The sequence below is a fragment of the Pseudorasbora parva genome, chromosome 17 (genome assembly GCF_024679245.1).
Source record: "Pseudorasbora parva isolate DD20220531a chromosome 17, ASM2467924v1, whole genome shotgun sequence".
Lineage (NCBI taxonomy): Eukaryota > Metazoa > Chordata > Actinopteri > Cypriniformes > Gobionidae > Pseudorasbora > Pseudorasbora parva.
Window position 1 is genome coordinate 16512276 of NC_090188.1, and position 21263 is coordinate 16533538.

Below are 21263 nucleotides of genomic sequence, written 5' to 3' on the forward strand. Positions count from 1 at the left end.
TGATTTTAACTATTATTTTATATTCCAATATATTTTTAAAACATTTCCTATAACATTGAAACTTTTCAGCAATTCAGTATTCAAGAAACCTCTATTTAGACTGAGTAAACCCAGCCCGATCTGCTGGCGATTTGATTTCGCCCTGCAACTCAGGCTGGAAACCGTTACAAATTTGAAGGGCCCAATCACAAACTGGCTTATCCACCTCACCTTCATGATATTGGTAGGTTTAACACAATAAGGGGTATAGAAGCAATGGATCGTTGGTGTGATTGGTTAAAGTACTATCCAGTTGCGTACAGAGTCATTTGAACTATTCCTGTTGATCATGCCTTTTGTGCAGAAGAAAATGCAGAGCAAACTCCTCAGATAAATGTTCAATCTTAAAAGATTGAGCATGGTCTGGTGATAGCCAGACAAACCTTTATTATATTATCAATGTTGGAAACCGCTGTGCTGCTTAATTGTTTTTGTGGAACTGATCATTTTTTCCCTAGGGTAAGGTTAAGTTTACATGGCAACAATGTACTAAAAACTGGAAACTTTTTTCCTTTTGTGTTTTTAAACCAATCCCTGTTCACACGTATCCGTGAAAATGCACCTATAGATGCACCTATATTTTTTGTTGTTTACACAGACTATGATGATATGTTGATATGTTAATATTTTTTTCTTTTCTTTTATCACATCTACATTTTGCCCTCAAACCTCCATAGGACAAGCAGTTTAGAGAATGGATAAATTGATCTATATTTTGACATACATTATGTGCTGTTGTACATCTTCAAGGCCGATATGTGCAAAAGCTGTGTCCAATGCTGAAGAGACTGACGGTATTTGTCAGGATAAGGAGATTATATGACAACAGGTTTCCCTTTCTGCTTTATCTCCTCTGTGTAGCCTAGATGATAAAATGCCTTTAGAGAGAGGTTGAGTGGTTCTTCAGGGATGTGTGTGAGAGCTCCATCAGCCATATCTGTCCCGTAGTGATGCCTCTCTATCAGCCTTTTTATTATAGGATTTAAACAAATTGTTTCTTTCACTTTCACAAATCACGCTGATGAATTTAAAGTGTTTTCTGAGTGGGCTTTATTGTCCCTGCCTTCATCCTGGCACACAGAGCTGATTTATGATAAGCTTTGTGATAAATCTCTTGCTGTCTTCTACATCTGTCTTTTTTTCATGGCTTGGTTTCAGGTATAATTAAGTCATTCACTGTCACTAGATTGGCAGTGGTGTTATGCTACGCCCCCCGCTCGGTGCCGTTCTCACTCGTGCAACCCACAAATTGGAAGCAACGCTTTGGCTTATGAAATGTCACAAGGATTGCAGCATCTTTAAAGTGTATTTCATTTATTACATCGCTCCTCCCTCCACTCATCTTTTATTTGTGAAATATGCCCATGATTATGAGCGTTGCCACAGCAGCACAGCCCTGCACAATCTTCAATATGTTCATTTTCTAATCTTCCATTGCATATAGACCGTTGTCGAAGTCGCACCGTTCTCTCACGATTCCCTGCCGGAGCGATGAGTCACAGCCGCCCATGCGCTGTTACGCATTCTATTCCAACCACATCGTCACACACTCGCTGCTGGTTTGATGGTGCAGTGATGGAGAAATGAGAGCTGGGTTTTTTTCAAAGGTCATTTTAGATCTCTGTGGGCTTTTGTGTGCTTTTGCATGTGCAAACTGGCAGTCATTGGGAAAACTGCATAATGAGGGGGTTGATGGAGTTCGCCCTGTTCCTGTCTGATAATGCAGAGCTGTTATAAGGGTCTGACATAAGGGTCTCCATTGCTGTCAAACACTCAGCCAATCAGCAAGCTGTCTACAAGATTTTAGCCAATCAATTAGCACCCTGCACAAACTAATGACTATTCTGTCACACACTGTGTAGGTGGGTTATGCCAGAGGGCATGTAGATGGATGAATCAGACTGTTCAGCTAGTGCGCTGCATATTGCATAGATTAAGTGTGATGGTGTTTTAAAGTGCAACAGTGTTATACAATGATAAACTTTTCAATGAATAGTATTTTGTTGTCTCTCAATAATGTGGGTTCACATGATGTCATAACACGAATTGTGTAATTCAGTAAATTTGTGTCCATTCTTCATAACTTGCTTAATACATTTGAGATGGTTTGACAGATGCCAAATCCATTAATCGTGATAACTGATCGCTGGCTAATTTGGTTCTTCAAACGAATTTGCGAATTTTATTAAAATACCTGGATTAAGTTGTCTGAGATTAGGTGTGTTCTTGTGTTCACTGGAAAAGGCAGATATATTGATGCTCGAATGTCGAAACCATGATCAACAATGCAGCGATTGGCTGGTGGCAAGACAGCAACGCAATGACATCATATTAAAATGACGAGTCGACTTTCGGTAAAAGAATTGTGATGTTCATTGTTCATTTTGAACGAATCTTTAATATGATTCGGGAACAACAAGTTATCTCAAAAAGCGATTTGTTCATTCTGTGTTGACACTGTGTTCATTCCGTCGGTTATAGGGTTGGGTGTTGACACACATTTCACGATTCGATTCAATTTCCATTCGCAAGCTTTCGATTACGATTTTGATTCCATTCAATTCAATATTGATTATTTTGGGTGTATATAAGTTCATGGAAAAAAATCTTAAATACTGCTGTAAACTATACATGGTAGTCAGTTGGTAGATTACTGTAATATTGAAGGTCAACCTTAACTTATATGAGATGCACTAAAGGATGCATCTCATATAAGGATTTTTTTATTATTATTATTAAAAAACTATACTACTAACTTTGTAATTACATAATCATATTTCTACTCCAATTAGTTTTTTTTTAAATAAACATTTAAATGGTAGCAATTATAAAAAGAAACTTGACAGATTTATTTAAACATGCATATTCATTTTGAAGAATGTTAAAATTATAATGAATAGCCGATGTAATGTGAATAGATTTGTCAAAATGCTCCTCTCTAGAGTTAATTTTTCTAGCTGACTTAACGAGTTTATGGACACGGAATAGTTTTTCTGAAGTAAAAGTGACATTGCATGACATTGTTCATAAGCTGTCTTACTGACGTCTTTCTGTGATTCCATTCTCCAATGTTTAATTCTTCATCTTTTAACATGCCTTCAGAGTCAGACGTTCATTCATGTTTATTTCACGCTGTAACTAATATTAAAGCTGAGATGATCTGTTCACTGCCACTTCTCTTGAGCTGAGCTGCACACTACATTGTGCCAAACAAACAAAACAGTATAATTATTTTTTCCTTTTCATTATTTTTTTCATAATAAAATGGATGTAATTTGAAATCTGACACTTTGTATCTTATCAAAATTAACAAAGCACAAAGATTATTGCGATTTATTTGGATGGATGGTGCTCTACAAAGTTACGTTCATTCATCAACTGAAAACAGGATAAACTTATCGATTCTTGGATTTAAGAATGACATTTTGTTAATAAAAATAAGAATCGATCGAATTAAAATCAAGAAATAATTTTTTTTTTTTTTTTACCCAGCCCAAATTACTTCTGTATTTTTCTGTTTCTGCATTCGGCTTATGGGGCTGTGAGTTGGTGAACGAATGACCTGAAGACTTGAGAGGTGAACTAATTAATTCTGTTTCTGGGACTGCATGCATTGCAAGGCTGTCACGGCTCAGATCAGAGACTGATGACGGAACTAACAACTCAAACCCGAAGACACAAGAGGTGTAGTAATCTTTCCAGGGAATAGACGTCATTAAATGTGAAGTGACAAAGAAAGAACGACTCTGATTCGAAGGTGAGGTGAACAAGCAGACTGCATCGCCTGAAGGCCCAGCTAAGCAATTAATTACGGTAGTCATTTCTTTCTCAAAGTTTGGCCTTTGGCTGCATTAGCTCATAATTTAGTTTTTATTCCAAATGTGATCAACATTTGTGCAAGCACTAGATGTGTTGGGGAACTTAACGTGACATTTTAATTATATTGTGCTGAAATTAACGAATTCTGACTTGAAAAAATATCTGTTCATTTTGCTGAACGAGATTCAAAGATCCGAGTTTGTAAATGATCTGAACTTCCCACTACTACAGAAGAATAACCCCTGGTGAGATGTGTAGGAGTATACAATAGTATCATACAATAGTATGATACTCTGAAAATAACCCAAGTCTGTTTAATATAACTGAAGAAAGCCAAGGAATGTGAAGGAAACGGTGAAATGAATGGGAAGAGTCATGTAGAGGGAGGGTAGAGTTGAGAGATTGTGCACTGTTGGTACTGGGAATCCTCCAGTGCTGATAGTCATGCTTTGTTTAGTTTTTTTTATCAGTATTGAATTAGTCAGTGGAGAGTGGAACATTGCTCTCACTGGGACCTTGACACTGTGCAGAGGTTTGTGTGTCTGTGTTAGTGAAGGAGAGATGAAGTGCTATTTAACTGTAAATGTCTTGTGTGTAATTGTTTGGTTTAAAATGTAGCTATTTTTGTTATTGGGTCAGTGACATCCCTCTTGTTTGTGCAGAAATACATTCCATTAAAATTTACTAGTTGTTGGGTGATCTGAATGACAAACAAACTAGTCTGGTTTTAAGGTTTGCCTGAACTCTGACTTATTATGCAGAGTTTAAATACAAAAGCTAAATTCAGTTGCACAAAATGCAGGGAACTTGAGGCACATTTTAAAAGTCAGACTATTTTTAACTTCTGCAGAGCTTTGTCTTGCAGCATTCATGGCGGGATGCTCAAACATCATGAGATGCAAGTTCAGCAACCAAAGACGAATTTAAAGATGCAACATTTACAAGAGGGTTTTACAGGGCAACAATGCAGCATGCTGTCAGAATGCTAATTAAAACAGGCACTAGAAATATCACAAAAAAATATCTAATCAACTGGGCTGTTGTTAAGACAACTGGTCGACATTGTGACCCATCTCTCGTCCCATTTGAAGGTGTGTTATTAGTTGACATCCTGGTTAAGGTTTCCTCAGGTGGTCCTCTGAGAGATCTTTGTCTTTCTGAGGTCCATTAAACATTAAACTCTCAATCTGCATCTGCAAGAACAAAGGCTTCATCCCATGTACTTCCTCTGTTGTCTTTTTACCCGCCCTAAAAACTCTCTCTCTCTCTCTCTCTCTCTCTCTCTCTCTCTCTCTCTCTCTCTCTCTCTCTCTCTCTCTCTCTCTCTCTCTCTCTCTCTCTCTCTCTCTCTCTCTCTCTCTCTCTCTCTCTCTCTCTCTCACACACATACGCACTCTTTTTCACAGTATCTCACTCTCCACGTGTCCTTGTTTTCTCTCTCGGCCTCCTGTCGTGCATTACCAGCCAAAGAATAAAGCTACAGCAGAAATGCGCTCTCAGACAGCAGATGCATGCTTGTTCTTGTGAAGATCACCATGAGGTCTACTTGTTTTTAGAAAGCCTGATCTGACTGAATCTTTCTTTCATAAATAATTTCATTTTATTTCTCTTCATAAAGTTTTTTTATACATTTCTTTTTGGGTCCAGTGCATGTTAGAGATGAGTGTGCCACTTAGCACTTCCAAGACGGTAACTATAGTATATTAGTAAACTACTAATTTCTAAAGAACTGCTGCATTATTTAGAGACCCTACTCCTCTGCATAAAGTTGATGTTATTGAATATATTTGTGAATGTCTTGATTCTGAACTTTCATTTAAATCACATATTAATTGTTTAGCACAAGTCAACTTGAATTATTATATTATATACTTTTCATATAGTGTTCGTTAGACACTTGTTCATCTACTGATATTTCCGACCCTTAATTGTAGTAGTGATGTTTATCACACTGCATCAAAATTAGATATTGCTTCACTTAATTATAGGATTGGCTCATTTTTACTCATCACTGTCTAATGCATGATGCACTCAGGCCATCTCCGCATGTAATAAGGCATATTCCTTGCAACAATATTTTGTATCTTTTTCATAAAACATTTGGCAATTTCAATTGGCAATTTTATGTTTAAATCCCTTAAAGATTGGAATCATTCACATCTCTTATCAAACCTTTTTTGTAGTTTTTTTTCCTCTCCTATATCTGTGTATGAGTATAAGTGGATGGTCTGCAATTGGTCATGGGGTGTTCTCATCTTTGCATTGTTTGTCAATACATTTACACCATTACACACAAAGCACTTCAGTGGTGTTCAGATCATAGGCTAGGAGAGAAAAGTGGACCGTCTGAGACAGAGGCACCTTACAAAGGAGAGAGTGCAAATATTGACTGCAAAAGTGACTCAACTGCGCAAGAGTCATCTATCAAACCTTCACCGCATGTCCTCTCTGTCCTCATTACAGGTGTCTGAACACACGCTGAGATTCACACTCTTCCACCCAGGACAAATCAACTAACACTGACTGATTTATCAAGCTGTCTTATGACCAGCTTCAGCTGCAGCTGCAAGAAGTAAGTGTTGTTTTTGTTGCTTGTTCTTTGAACTGATTTTATCCTGAATTAATTTCCTTGTAGGAATGCGTACGTTTAAAGACCCCCCCAAAAAAATCAGCTATGGATAATTGGCCTGAATTTGTTTGTTTGTTCATTCGTTCATTTTGTGAATGTGATTGTTTTCATGGTACAACAATATGGATGACCCTGTATAAGAATTTCATTTTCTGACATATATTGAACGTTGTTGTGATTTCTGCAAATAAAATGTATCGCATGGTAAAGTTATCGGCTGACTAATATTAAACAGGTCTGTCACAGTAATTTGTGATGGTCTCAAGTTAAAATGTTTTAAGATTAAAGAAGACATTAATATTTCATAGTTAAATTATTATATTTACAGCTATTGTTGCAAGTAAAAACTTATTGTTGTGTGTGTGGGGGGGGGAACACTTTTTTTTTTTTTTTGTGCTCTTTTTTTTTTTCTGCTATTGGTTCACCCCAGACTATTAAACAGATTGTTCCTCTTATTATGCCATTCTGATACGGAAGTAATAGTGTGAACCTTGTATGGCACTGATTTTGACCAAATGTATCATCATTATTCATTAGCACCCCATATCAAAACAGTCCTCATTTCTCACTTCCGAGTTGCTTGTAGGCATGGTAACAGTCTTAATTCGACTAATGTGAATGAAACTCACTCAAGTGTTTGTTGCCAGTCCTGCAGAGCAGCTATCCAAACCTCACTGTGACAGATCGGCAGAAATGCTTCACGCTCACTCTTTGAGCTCGAAAGTCAAATTTCACTTAGCCAAACTAGGCTTTTCTTTGAATCTACTTAGTATGTGTGTGTTTGAATTGTGTACCCAGTGCACCTCTTAAGCTTGTCAAATTTAGATGTAATTGACCCCAGAACCAAGAGGAGCTTTTATGCGTTTCCCTAAAGCAAATGCTGCTTGAAAGCACATGCACACTTCCAGGGCAGGTTATGGACCACACCTCCATAGAGAATACAAGCTCTCTAGGTCTTTGATGTCATCCGCTAGTAAAGTATGTTGTTTCAGTTCTACTCTCTAAGTACGAGTTATCATATGTAGTAAAAGACAACAAGCACTGTAAGGGTTTTTCCAAAACTTTGTGGCTAACTGGCTTCTCTCCTGTATGATTGTCTCTTCACACCTTAGAACTGCACATGAGTGTCTTTTGACCTCCTAACTGAACTCCTTCCCACAAATTGATCATAGATATTAAGTGCAAACAACAACCATAATCAAAGTACTCAATATTCAAAGTGCGAACAGAGACCACACATTTTTCTTATAGAATGATACAGAGCTAAGAGATGGTTACAGCTACACAGATAGTTTTCATATAAGGAGCTGCTTTCAAACAGCAGTAATTAAAATAAAAAAACACATTTGAATGAGCACTCCCATTTACTTTTACTTTCAATTCCGCGACTCTGTGTACTCTGTGAATAGGAAGAGGTGGTACTGAATGCACATTTTAAAATAGATATTTGGCTTACATTGAAATAGACATTGCTTCTTTTGCGCAACATATTCTCTGCCACAGACCTGTCTGTAAAAAAATTCTGTAAAAAGCAAAAACTAGAGTCGAGGCATAATAAACATTATTAAACATAGCGTTGGAATATTCTGTTCTAACTTTACCCTCACGCTCCGTCATGACCGACACGAGACAGCTCGACGAGCTCAACGAGAAATTTTGTCACAGTTTAGTCTCACAAGACCTCATGGCACCCCTAATATGCGCACATGACATTGCAGTTATTTGCAATCACGAAATCACGAATTTTTATTTGTTGTAAAGCCTTGCTAGTTTTAGAAGTCAAACACAGTGTGAGTACTAAACTAAGTTCTCTTTTTTTATCTTATTACGTTTAAACTATCACCTCTCAAAGTTAACGTGAACAGTTTGGATTAGTGTCGCTATATTAGATCTCTGCATGAGGTTTAATAGGAGTTAATTGATGTATTATTTATACAGTGAAGTCTATGTAGCGCTTAATTTTTTTGTTAGTTTAGTTTCTTGAATGCTACTGTTAAATATTGTAGCTGAAAAAACTGAAAGCAAAAATTCATTTTTTTTATTGTATTGTATTTGTCCTATTATTTTTTTTAATAATACAATTTACTTTGCTGCTTTGTGCTTATTATTAATAACAAAGATTTTCATACTCACCCACCCCTTCTTTGGCATAAATGGTCTGTCATTCTTTTATATTTTGTCATCCTGTAAGGCCAAACTAAGTCAAATTAGTTTTGCTATACTGCTACGTTACTTAAAAGGAATTGATAAAATTGCGTATCATGATCTCCCTGGAAAAAAATCATATATGATATTTTTGTCATATCGCCCTATACTCTTATCTCTTTCGGTGAGAATATGCAGCTGTTTTCCCATTAACACTTAGCTATGTGTTTGCCCAGGGTCTGTGTTTTATAAGAGAGACGCAAAAAGACTAAAAGATTGTCTTGATTTGATATTGTTTGCTCAGTTGAGATTGCATCAGTGTGCTTATTTGTCGACCTTTGTCATCAGCTGCCTCTTTGTTCCTAGATCTTATTCACTCCACTTCATTTTTTATTTATTTGTCACTGACAACTTGTGGGTATTAACTCTAGATCTCAAATAATGAGAATGACTTGACACGATAACATTTATTTTATTTTATCTTTATGTAACTGTATGAGTAGGCACTGAGAGCTGACTACTGTTGTTCATCATATACTTGGTCTTTGTCTATACTATGAGTAATGCCAATAACCCATTCATTGAATGGAGTGTAAAAGAATTGATTGGCATTGATTGGAGAGCAGGCAGAGAGAGAAATGAGATCAGTACTGTATAGAATTAGGTGCTTTGTGCAAAAGGCGCTCGATGTGCTCCTTATCCCCCTCTGAACTCTGCTCAAACAGAATATGAGCTGAATTGCTGAGTGCAGCTCTGTCACGGTAATGACATGGGCCGTCATGATCGATGACTCTCTTACCCAATTGGAGAGCTGTCATTTTTTTCTCCCCCCTGGTGCTGATTTGATTTAAGTTTAGACTGCAGAAATTGAGCCTGAGGGGATGAGGGGAGTTTTATCTCACTGCGATGTAGAACTGGGTAAAAATAAATATATTTGTAAATACAATCTTTATTTAAATGATATGGTCTGATACTGATTCTTAATATTCCCAAATAGTTTTGCTTTGCTGTAGATTTTTTAAATTTGTGATTCAAAAATAAATTCCGCATTTAAATAATGAATAAAAACAATTATTGTTGCAGTTTGCAAGTCACTCTATGTAATTGTAATTTATCCAAATTAACGGTCATGTGACGTCAGAAGTGTTTCTAAGCACAAAATACAATAATTTTAATAATTTTATACTTCACAAGCTGTTTATTGTTACTCATTTTGTATCAATAAAACAACAAGTACTCTATGTTAATCTGGTTGTAGCTGTTCAAAATTATTAAGAGTTAATTCACCAAAAAAGTCTGATTTATGTCATCATTTACTCAACCTCGTTGTTCCAAAGCCATAAGACAAATCAGCGAAATCAGCAAATCAGATATTTATAATGAAACCTGAAAGATTTCAGTCTCTCCATTGAAAAACCATTCTACCAAAAATTCATGAAGACAATGTAATTAAATGAGCGGAAGCTCAAAAACCAATGAAATTTGTTCTTGTGCTTCAAGCAAGTAATGTTAGTTTGTTTTCCATGTATGATGTGCTTGTACTATGTGTTGATCGATGTTTATAATTAGGCAAGTTTTTTTATACAGCACATTTCATACACAATGGCAATTCAAAGTGCCTTACATAGAAGTGAATTAAAATAGTGGTAACGTATGCATAAGAAAAAGAATACCATGTGTAAAAATAGAAACAGTTGTAAAAAGAATTAAAACATAATAATAATAAATAAAGATATATGACCAATTAAACAAAAGCCTAAATTAATCTATTCATGAAGATAAATGAATCTAAATAAATTAGAATTTAAAAAAAGGACAAAAGTCCTATGGGGTTAGAAAAGGTTTTTGTTGTTGGTCTTTTTTTCTGGTTGAACTATCCATTTAATTTTTCCACCATTTATTTTTTCATTATAGTTGCAAGAGAAAGTATGTGGCCAGCAGCTGCAACTTTGTTTTATTATTTGAACTCTAGGTTAGCTGACTCCAATTAGCTTTCGGGAAAGTCATTAGCCTAGAGATTCACATACTGTACTTTTCCACACTGCACTATGAATGTGTAGAGTTTGTTCGTTAAAGGCATGCAAATAAAGGCATAAAAATGTGCCTCTCTTATGTTTTATGTTTACACAGACTGTTTTCAATTATTGTCTTGACCTGACTGAAGATCAGATCACATTTTATGACCAATTTATGCAGAAATCACTTTTTGTGCACACCCTTGAGCTCTATCTGCATATCCCTATGGGTTACAGCTGTAGAGATGTTCATAGAAGTGTGTGTGTGTGTGTGTGTGTGTGTGTGTGTGTGTGTGTGTGTGTGTGTGTGTGTGTGTGTGTGTGTGTGTGTGTGTGTGTGTGTGGTGATCTTGCTGTTTGTGTTGCCTGTGTGTGGGTGTACAAATGTGTGTAAATGCAGGCATACTCTTTTGAGTGGGCATGTTAGTGTACTTGAATGATTGTCATTATTCTGCAACCTCTGTATTTTGAGCGCTTAAGAGAGGAAGAAAGAAAGAAAGAGAGAGAGACAGTATGAATGCTTCAGTGTCCTACTCCGTGATGTGACAATGCTGAACAAAAGCCTGCTCCCCTGTGTGTCCGTATATGTGTGTGTGGTCCCAGCAGTGCCATCAGCTCTGCCAGGAAGAGAATCGTGGCCCCTGAACCTTACTCCCGCCCCCCTGTCTCCTCTCCTGTCCTCCTTCCTGCTCTGTGCCAATTAAGCAAGCACCTTTCCAACTGAGCGTACCTCTGGAGATACCGTCCTCACCTAGACATTGAATCCCAGCATGAGGGGAAAACGCTACTTCCTATTGAGGGCTCTGTCGGCAAGAGACTGCTCTAAAGGCCCGTTACAGTTTGGTTTGTCTAATTCAGACCTCCCTGTAAGGGAAGATTCATTATTCAAAGGGGCCTTGCATGCACATCTCCTCAATTGTATAATGATGTCTGCCTGTATTTGTGTGGTGTGAGAGAAAGAGACCAAGTTTAAAGGCAAGTTTGTGCTTGTGGGGTCTTCGAGGACTTTTGTGTGCATGGTGGGATTGATCACAGCATGAATGGAAGGATACTGGCAAGCTTCTTCCTCAGAGAGATACAAAGTGGAAAGATAACTGCAGCGAAGTTGTGCCAAAGAAATTTTAATTGGAGCAAAGAGGCATTCTGTTTTGTTGTTTTTTGTGGTGGATGTGGGAGGGTCCTAAACCCCAGGCCAGAAAAACAGAATGACAATACGGGGTATAGAAAGAAAGCAAGGTCGCTCTCGGATACACACGTACACCCCCTGCCGCTTTTTCTCACGCCTACTCACACAAATGAAAAGTTCACAGAGGCAGTTTTGCCACTGATTGGCCAGCTGTGACAGCATGCCATCGGATTAAACCCAAAGGAAGCTGCGAATTTCAAACTAAATTCTTTTTTGCACTGTATAACTGCAGCACCTTGGGTAGAGGACGTGGGCGGTTTGTGGATGTGTAACTTGACAGCAAGAGTGGATCTATTGTCAGTTGTCATTTTTTTTCTTCTCTCGATGCCTTTGCACAGTGCAACCAATTAGAAAGCTCTAAATACCCATGTCATGATGACACTGGTGACAGAAGCTGGCCGTGATTGGCCACTGTGACATCTTTCTCCGAATATATGGATTTTTAGCCTTCCCTTCTCTCTATATACTGTAACTTGACACAAACATGCTCTGAAATACACACCTTTCTGCTTTCTTTTTTTACACATAGCAGGAGAAAGCAGTTATAACATGTTATTGAATGCATTAGAGAAAAGAGTTGCAATTGCATTCTATGACCAAGGAGACAATCTTAAATTTTAGGAGCCACAGTGGATTTTTTTAAAGAGTTTAAATGTGTTGCATGAACAGAAAGTGTTTTTCACCGCAACTCTGAAAGGATTGAACACAGTGGGCTGAAATGCCAATAAGAATCAATTATTTATTCATTAAAGATGCAATTCGAAGTATTTATTATTGTTATTGTCACTATGGTTACACGCATTACTCAAGGTTATAGCAAGTTAGGGGGTTGACTATGTACATGCTCAGATGTATCACTGTTTTTTTTAATTTATTAACTTTTATGTTTTTATTACAAATCTTACAAAAAAGAACTGAAATCATAGCTGACAAATTTGAAGCAACTTTCAAAGTGCATATTACTGTGCATGTGGCACATTTGACATATTGAAATAAGCATGCACTGCATTTCATTACATTTACAAGTTTTTTTTTTTTACTGTGGCTGGTTGTGGTTTTAATATGGCATGTCAGTTTTGTAAAGACCATATCAAGACCCTGAGTTCTGTTCCATTCATTCTGTCAAGTTGTAAAAAAAACTGTTCTGTGCATGTGTGTGCTTGGAAAAAAGTCTGTTTTACCTCAGACTTGGCAACAGAGTGAAGTTGAGTTCTGTTGGCATTAGACAACTAATATTATGCGTCGCTCCGTTGCTCTGATTGGTTGTAGGTCTATCCAATTGAGGTCTTTTCCTCTTGAAGCCAATACGGAAGTAATGAAACTGTAATTCCTTAACTGCCCACTAGAGGCAGGCTCCAGAAGGGAGCAGAATCTCATTGAGCCTCATGTTAAAATTCTCAACTTTACAACAGAAAAAAACATGTTTACAGCCTGGTACAAATTGTGGTTTTGGCCTATAAGGCTAATTTTGATCTTCATGACAACTGTGAGGGGGGTGAATTATTTTATAACTCATTCGTTTACGTTATATAAAGCCTTGAAGTTCTGCATAATTAAGGGCATGGTTACTAGTGGATAGCCATTTGTCTGCCGTCTATAGTCATTGCGTCACCACAGCTCCGCACATCCCGCCTTTTTGCCCATTTTCTGTTATCCGGGAGTGACACGCGATGACTTGCTCACAAGATGGCAACGCCCAGGTCGCCCCTTCTTTACACTTCAGAGCGGCTTATCGGAATCCTATGGGTGACGTCAAGGACACTACGGCCATATTTTTTTTACAGTCTATGGTTGAAACACACCCCATAATTACAGCCCAATGAAGCAGTATCAGACTAATATTCTGACTAGAATTGAGTATGACGATATCAGGCTAATGGAGTGTATTATAATGTTGTGAATCCTAAATTCGGTTTATAGCACTTTAAACTATTGATTTTTTTTTTTTTTTTTTTGACAAAATTGAATAGAATTTTAATATTGGTCATTTATCGGTTATGGAAATAAATAATAATTGTAAATAATTACTCGTAATCAGTTTCAAACACTGACAGTGTGAGCCTTGTAAAATCAAAACCGATCAGCTATCTCTTCGTGACACTGTTTGCTAAGTGCTTTTTTTAACAGAAGTAGGAAGGCAGTTACTTTTATATGTCACCCGCTAGTAAGACCCCTACTGGATTTCGGCTGAGTGCCACCATGGCGATTGTAGGTAAGTGTGCTTTCTTCAGGGGAATGCCTTTGATCAGAGCTTCTTGTGAACTCCTCAGCGACCCTGCCTGCTTTCCCACCAGGAGACGGACATTGCTAAAGGACATAGTGCCTTCCAAATCTGCTGCCTCGTCTGCTCACCGCCAGACATCAGAAAGCATAAAGATAGGAGGAAATGGCATCCCACTCTTAGGGCTTTTCAAGATGACTGGTCTCCTCTTCTCAGAGATGTGCTTGGTTAAAAAGACACTTCACTCACATTTGAAGTTTATTCAAGAAGTTCTTGAAGTTTTTTGCCTGGAAGTGGGTAGGGAAACTTATGTTGAGTGTGTTTTCGGGACAGCGTGGTTTCACTTCATACTGTACAGAAGAGTTTCAGGGAAAGACAACAACAAGCTCATCACTTTTATTTTAGGCAAGTACGTTTTGGAAATGAGAAGTGAACAAGTATTCTCAGCATATTAGACTTTGCGTTAAAGAACAATCTGAGAGTTAATGGTACATCACAACAACAGCAATTATGTTACTGCCAGGATGCATTGTTTTGAGCAACAAGGTGAGGTGCATTAGCATTAGTTTATGCAATCGATTGAGACTAATTCCCTTGCTGCTTTAACTCATTACTTTTTTTCACCAATTACTTTACGTGAACCCTTAAGAGCCAGGCTTGACATTTAAAGGGATAGTTCACCCCCCCAAAAAACAACAACAACAAACAAGGTTTTAATGATTTACTCACCCTCAAGTCATCCTAGGTATATATGACATTCTTCTTTCCAGATGAATACTATCAGAGTTCTATTAAAAAATGTCCTGGCTGATCCAAGGCAATGGAAGGGCTGTTTTTAAAACTATACAAGATATAGGATGGAGCAAAACAAAATGTTCTTGCGAGAACTAGTATATTCTCACTGGATTATCCTACGCTGGACCAAGGTTATTATAGTTTTGCTTTTTTAAATTAGTTTTTATTTTAGTATCGTTTTCAATTTTGCTACACATTTCAGTTTAGTTTTAGTTAGTTTTACAAATGGTTTTGCTAGTTTAGTTTAGTTTTTATTTTGCAAATACATTTCTATTTAGTTTTTATTTATTTAGTTTCAGTTTTAGTTTAGTAATTATAGTTTAGCAGAGTTACCATAATGAAGTGTAGAGACCAAATCAAGGTTTTTAATTTCAGCAAAGTTTAATGTTTGCACAGATTAGAGTTTAATCTTACTAAACATCCTTAAATGAAAATCACTATTGTTTTAAACCCAGGAAGGTCTTACAAAACATGCATAAAGCTGGGTCTTCACCTTTGAGCAAAAAAGCTTGAGTCAAACTATGACCTATACAAACAACGATCCGGAGATTAAAAATGAAATAAATTATATTTTGGTATTAAAAAATTATATTTGATATTTTTGACATAGATCCTCTGAGTATTAGCCTATCTTAAAGAACAAAATAAATGCAACGTAAATATAAAAGTAAAAATTATAAATTCCAGACAAACTCACTCATAACAGATGAAATATTGTTAAACAATTAAAAGCTTATTTTAATTTCTTCATTAGTACAATGTAGGCTAGCAGCGTAAGACCACAGCTAAAGTCATCTGAATACAGCCAACACACTGTTGTGCTGTCTGTGTGTGTGTGTGTGTGTGAGAGAGAGAGAGAGAGAGAGAGAGAGAGAGAGAGAGAGAGGAGAGAGAGAGAGAGAGAGAGAGAGAGAGAGAGAGAGAGAGAGAGAGAGAGAGAGGAGAGAGAGAGAGAGAGAGAGAGAGGAGAGAGAGAGAGAGAGAGAGAGAGAGAGAGAGAGAGAGAGAGAGAGAGAGAGAGAGAGAGAGAGAGAGTGTGTGTGTATTGTGTTATAATTGTAAAGGGGACCAATGTCCTCACTTATCTAGTAAAATATTATGATAACTGACTAGTGAGGACATTTGACTGGTCCTCACTGGTTAAAAAGGCGTATAAATCGGCCAAAACATGCTTTTATTTAAATCTATTGTTTTGCACGTTCTTGGGATGGGGAGGTTTGGGGATAGGGGTTGGGTTAGGGGATAGAAAATATCATTAACCTGATATAAAATCAATGGAAGTCTATGTCCTCACTTATATAGTGAAACAAACGTGTGTGTGTGTGTCCTGGTATTCCCTACTTTGTGGGGAAATGTCTCCACACAGACAATAATATTATTATTAGTAAATCGATTATGATAACACCTTTGAGCCTGTCAATATTATGCAAACATGAAATCTCAAACGCACAGTAGGCTATAACGTTACTTTCTACTAGTTGCTGACTTCTGTGCCTGCGTCTCTCGTCGCGTAAGAAACGGCATTCTAAAACAGTGAGCTTAAGTTAAAAGAAGTTCAACGTGCATCTCATTACCTTGTGTTATTTCCCCTTTCACTGCCACGGACGCATTGATTCATTGTGAACTGCCGTTTAGGAACTGGCGATCTGTTGCCTGTCTGCACGCGTCCGTCACAGGACAGCGGTTAATCTCCTCCTCAGATCACTTCACGCGCACTAGCGCAATATACAGACACTCCCTCAACCGCCACAGTCAGATGTCAGATTTTCCACCACATTAAATAGGGCTTATTAATAACGAAAACGAATATTTATTTTTGCTAATTATTATTTTATTTCAGTTAGTTTTTTAGTAAGAGTAGTTAGTTTCGTTAGTTTTAGTTTTTTATTTATTCAGATTTTTTAATTTTATTTCAGTTTACGAAAATGTTTTTTGACCAATAGTTTTAGTCTTAGTTTCAGTTTTCGTTTACGAAAATAACCTTGCGCTGGACGCCAGTCTCCCGTGAATGTGTCAGTAGCGGAAGTAAGAGATTACAGTTTATAAAGTTTTAAATATGGATATATTTTTTACACAAACACGCCACTTTGCTCCAGAAGGCCTTTATTAACCTCCTGGAGACTTGTGGAGCACTTTTCTGATTGATATATTTTTATGAACTTCAAAACAGAAACAGCTATTCACTGCCATTATAAAGCTTGGAAGAGCCAGGATAAAATTTTTATGTAACTCTTATTGTATTAATCTGAAAAAAGAGTGTCATACATACCTAGGATGACTTAAGGGTGACTAAATCATAGGCTAATGTTCATTTGTAGGTGATCTATCCCTTTAGAAGTTTTCTCAGTATTTTCACTGGCCACAATTTTGACGTCAATGTGGGTGCTTTGTAAGGGCAGGTGAGGTCAAAAGTCTGCCTCTGCAGTCTGTCTGTCCTCAATCTACCACCAGGCCTGTGCTTTCAGGACAAACGTCAGAATGGGTTTCCTCTCCCATTTTTAGAAAGTGGAAACAGGCTGTACTTTAAAGACTTTAAATATGCTTTTAAAACGCTGAACACATCATGCATTTTAAACACAAAAAAATTATTTAGTACAATTTCTCCATAGTACTGTGTGTGTACTAATGACCTAGTTGACACATTGGGCTCTGGAGTCCACATTTCAATTCAAGGTTTAAATAAAGCTGATTACTAAGTTTTAGGATGTAAACTATTTAAGAATAAGTACATTTGTGACATTTATCATGTGAAAAGATCATATGTTTTTTCTTCCAATAAAGCACAAGATGCTATTTACAACATTGACAATCTTGAAATATAATATGTCAATGTAGCAAAAAAAAAAAAAAGTAAGGATTTTTTTTACATTCATGTTTATGCTGATAATTGTTCATTTAGAGATGCAAAATAGAAGCATGTTCAATAGTTGGATTCTGACTTTTGCACCTTACTATATACATATTGAATGTGTTCACAACATTTTTGTTAATTGAATGCACTTGTAGCACTTAAAGGTGGGATAAGTGATATCTGGTAACCATTGTTGTTATTTCAAATCACGAAAAAAAAAAACACGCCCCTACCCCCAAAAAGGGTCTCGGCCCTATATTGATAGCTCCGCCCCACACATACGTAACCCAGGCAACAACTGTGGCAGAATCTGTGTGTTACTAATCCAGGTCGAATATTCAATGAAAAAGTCACCCCTTCCATCACAAAAACACAAACCGTTCTCATGAACCACTCGATAGAACACGAGCCGACAGTCCAGCTAACAACATATTACAATTATGACGAGATTAGAGTTATAGCAATCACAAAACACAAACAGTTCTCATGAACAACTCGATAAAGTTAGTAGGCTATACAAGCTCGATAGTCTAACGACATATATTACAATTATGACCGGATGGGTAATATAGATGTAAAGAGAAAACAAATATTAGGTATATTAGGAGTTTAGTATATCTGACCTGTCGGACACATTTTGTGAGCTGACGCTTGAAACCTTGAAACACTGAGGGGAATTAGATGCTCCATACAGTGTGGAAATGAACGGGTCTTTATCATCGCTGAAGTGAGCCACAGTACAATCGCAAATGGACAAACAAGCGAACATGACACACGAGCATATTCAAGCAAAAGCCAGCATATATTAGTTCTTTCTTGGCTAATGTCTGTCCTGTGTGACTCATGTTTTGAATAATGACGTGCACTGAGCCTCTCTTCTCATAGACACGCCCCTTACCTGCTGATTGGCTACAAGTTTGTTATTCCACTCGACCCGAGTCCTTTTTCTATGGAGCTAGAAATATGACAAAATGATCTGAATTTAAATTGTATAAATCTGAATTATTGACAAGTGTAATCTAACAAAATGTAATATTATGTTGCATTTTACACAGAACTGAATATGATTTTTTTAAATGTAGAACCTTTGAAATTGAACACATCTGAAATGTTTGTATGTCGAAATTGTATAGACATGTATTTTCAAACAGCAGATATTTTGTTCTGAATTAATAGACTGTAAATATTCAGTTTTTGAAAATACAGATTCAAGATTTCAGATGAAGAAGAAATTTAGATCATCAAATTCAATGTTCTAAAATTCAGATCATCAAATTCAAAATTCTAAAATTCAGATCATCAAATTCAAAATTCTAAAATTCAGATCATCAAATTCAATGCTCTAAAATTCAGATCATCAAATTCAAAATTCTAAAATTCAGATCATCAAATTCAATGTTCTAAAATTCAGATCATCAAATTCTAAAATTCAGATCATCAAATTCTAAAATTCAGATCATCAAATTCTAAAATTCAGATCATCAAATTCAATGTTCTAAAATTCAGATCATCAAATTCAAAATTCTAAAATTCAGATCATCAAATTCAATGTTCTAAAATTCAGATCATCAAATTCAATGTTCTAAAATTCAGATCATCAAATTCAATGTTCTAAAATTCAGATCATCAAATTCTAAAATTCAGATCATCAAATTCTAAAATTCAGATCATCAAATTCTAAAATTCAGATCATCAAATTCAATGTTCTAAAATTCAGATCATCAAATTCAAAATTCTAAAATTCAGATCATCAAATTCAATGTTCTAAAATTCAGATCATCAAATTCAATGTTCTAAAATTCAGATCATCAAATTCAATGTTCTAAAATTCAGATCATCAAATTCTAAAATTCAGATCATCAAATTCTAAAATTCAGATCATCAAATTCTAAAATTCAGATCATCAAATTCAATGTTCTAAAATTCAGATCATCAAATTCAATGTTCTAAAATTCAGATCATCAAATTCAATGTTCTAAAATTCAGATCATCATGTTCTAAATTTTAAAATTCAGATGGCAGAAATTCAGATCATACAGAAAGTAGGCCAGAGGTCATCATCAGGGAAGAGTAAAGGATGTCAGAAAAATCCAACGGAGCACCATCTGATCATTTCATTTCCTGTTTGTAATGGAATAAAGAGAAGATCAAACAGCCCTTTTATACTTTTTTGTTTATTTTAGATTAATGCACGGACAAAGAGATTCCTAATTTTTCGTGTGGTTTACCGCACAATTAAATAAGACAGGCCGGGTGCTGATTAATATTTTATATATCAGATAAACATTTGTTTCTGTGAAACGCCTTAAGTTGCACAGAAAAGTTGCCTGATCTAGGACCTGCCCTGTACAGTTTAAGAAGCGGTAGTCTACTACTGTTATAAGACTACTATTTTGTTGAACAGACCTGGGCTGAATCTGAAATCGCCCCCTATACCCTCAAATAAATACCTCTAAACTGACAAGTGGTGAAAAAGGTGACTCGTTTCCGAATGAAATACATTTAGGGGGCTCTCTGGGGCATTGCCTCCCAGTAGTTTTTAATAAACAAAGCATTTTGGTGCACTCTGACAAGAAAATAAAGGTAAAGGTAGCATTTGCTTCAAGTAAAAAACATTTACACTATAGTGCTGGGCATTGTCACAAGTTTTAAAATTTGATTTGATATTGATTAACTTCCGGCCTATCAGGTAGAGTACATGGCAAATTGTATGTACTGTACAGTGTATTGGGGGGATTTTTGGTGGTATAAATATATTGATTTTGAAGCAATATTCTCATCAGTGTTTTATCAGCTTTTATAGGCCTACTTAAATCTGCATATTTGTGATATTTACCCCAGGGGGTTATGTCATTTTATAAAGGCCATTTTTTTAAAAATCTTATTAAATGTATACATTTCGTGTTAAATTCTTACATTTGATTAATAAATGCAGTTATAATTGTAAGACACTAGGGCTTTTACCAATCAAATGAATTAATTTAAACTGCAAAAATAAAACAACAATAAATAATGTTATGAGATTGATGTTCTAAATGTTTGAATATACAAATAAAAAAATGCAATTATACTTTTAAACATGAAACTAAACCGCCAATAGGTGGCAGCAAGTGATCATCTTAATGAGTGAGTCATTGAGTCGTTCATTCAAATGATTCATTCAAAACGCTGAATCATTCAGTACAAAACACCACGCTGAGTGTTGTTCCTTTGGAGCTATTTTCGTCAGTGAAATCGTAGTTGAAATAAAACAAAAAAAGTTTTTTGAGTCTAAAATGTAAGTACCTAATAATGAATTATGCTACACAATTCACGATTGCAATGTATTTGAAATCGTGATAATGTTCAGCAAAACAGATCCGTTTATATTGCTGCTCACTTGTTTTGATTTCTCCACGAATGTCTCACAAAGAGACAGGCAGCGCCAGCCTCAACGCGACTTTGTCCGGTCGGGAAAGTAAAACCCTCTTTGATTTGTCCCAGAAAAAGATAATGTGGAGCCCTTACAGACAGCCCTGTGTTCATTCATGATTTCTCTCGTGCTGTAAAGCGGAGGGGATTGG

General features: G+C 36.3%; 1 protein-coding gene across 4 annotated transcripts in view; it reads left to right on the forward strand.

The window, feature by feature from the left end:
* Positions 1-21263, forward strand: part of ndst2a (N-deacetylase/N-sulfotransferase (heparan glucosaminyl) 2a) — a 247157-nt gene that overhangs the window by 193847 nt on the left and 32047 nt on the right. For all 4 annotated transcript variants that reach the window (XM_067420775.1, XM_067420776.1, XM_067420777.1 and 1 more), the window contains one exon: positions 6322-6430. The gene's annotated coding sequence lies outside the window, so the exon portion shown is untranslated. The remainder of the gene's footprint in view (positions 1-6321; positions 6431-21263) is intronic.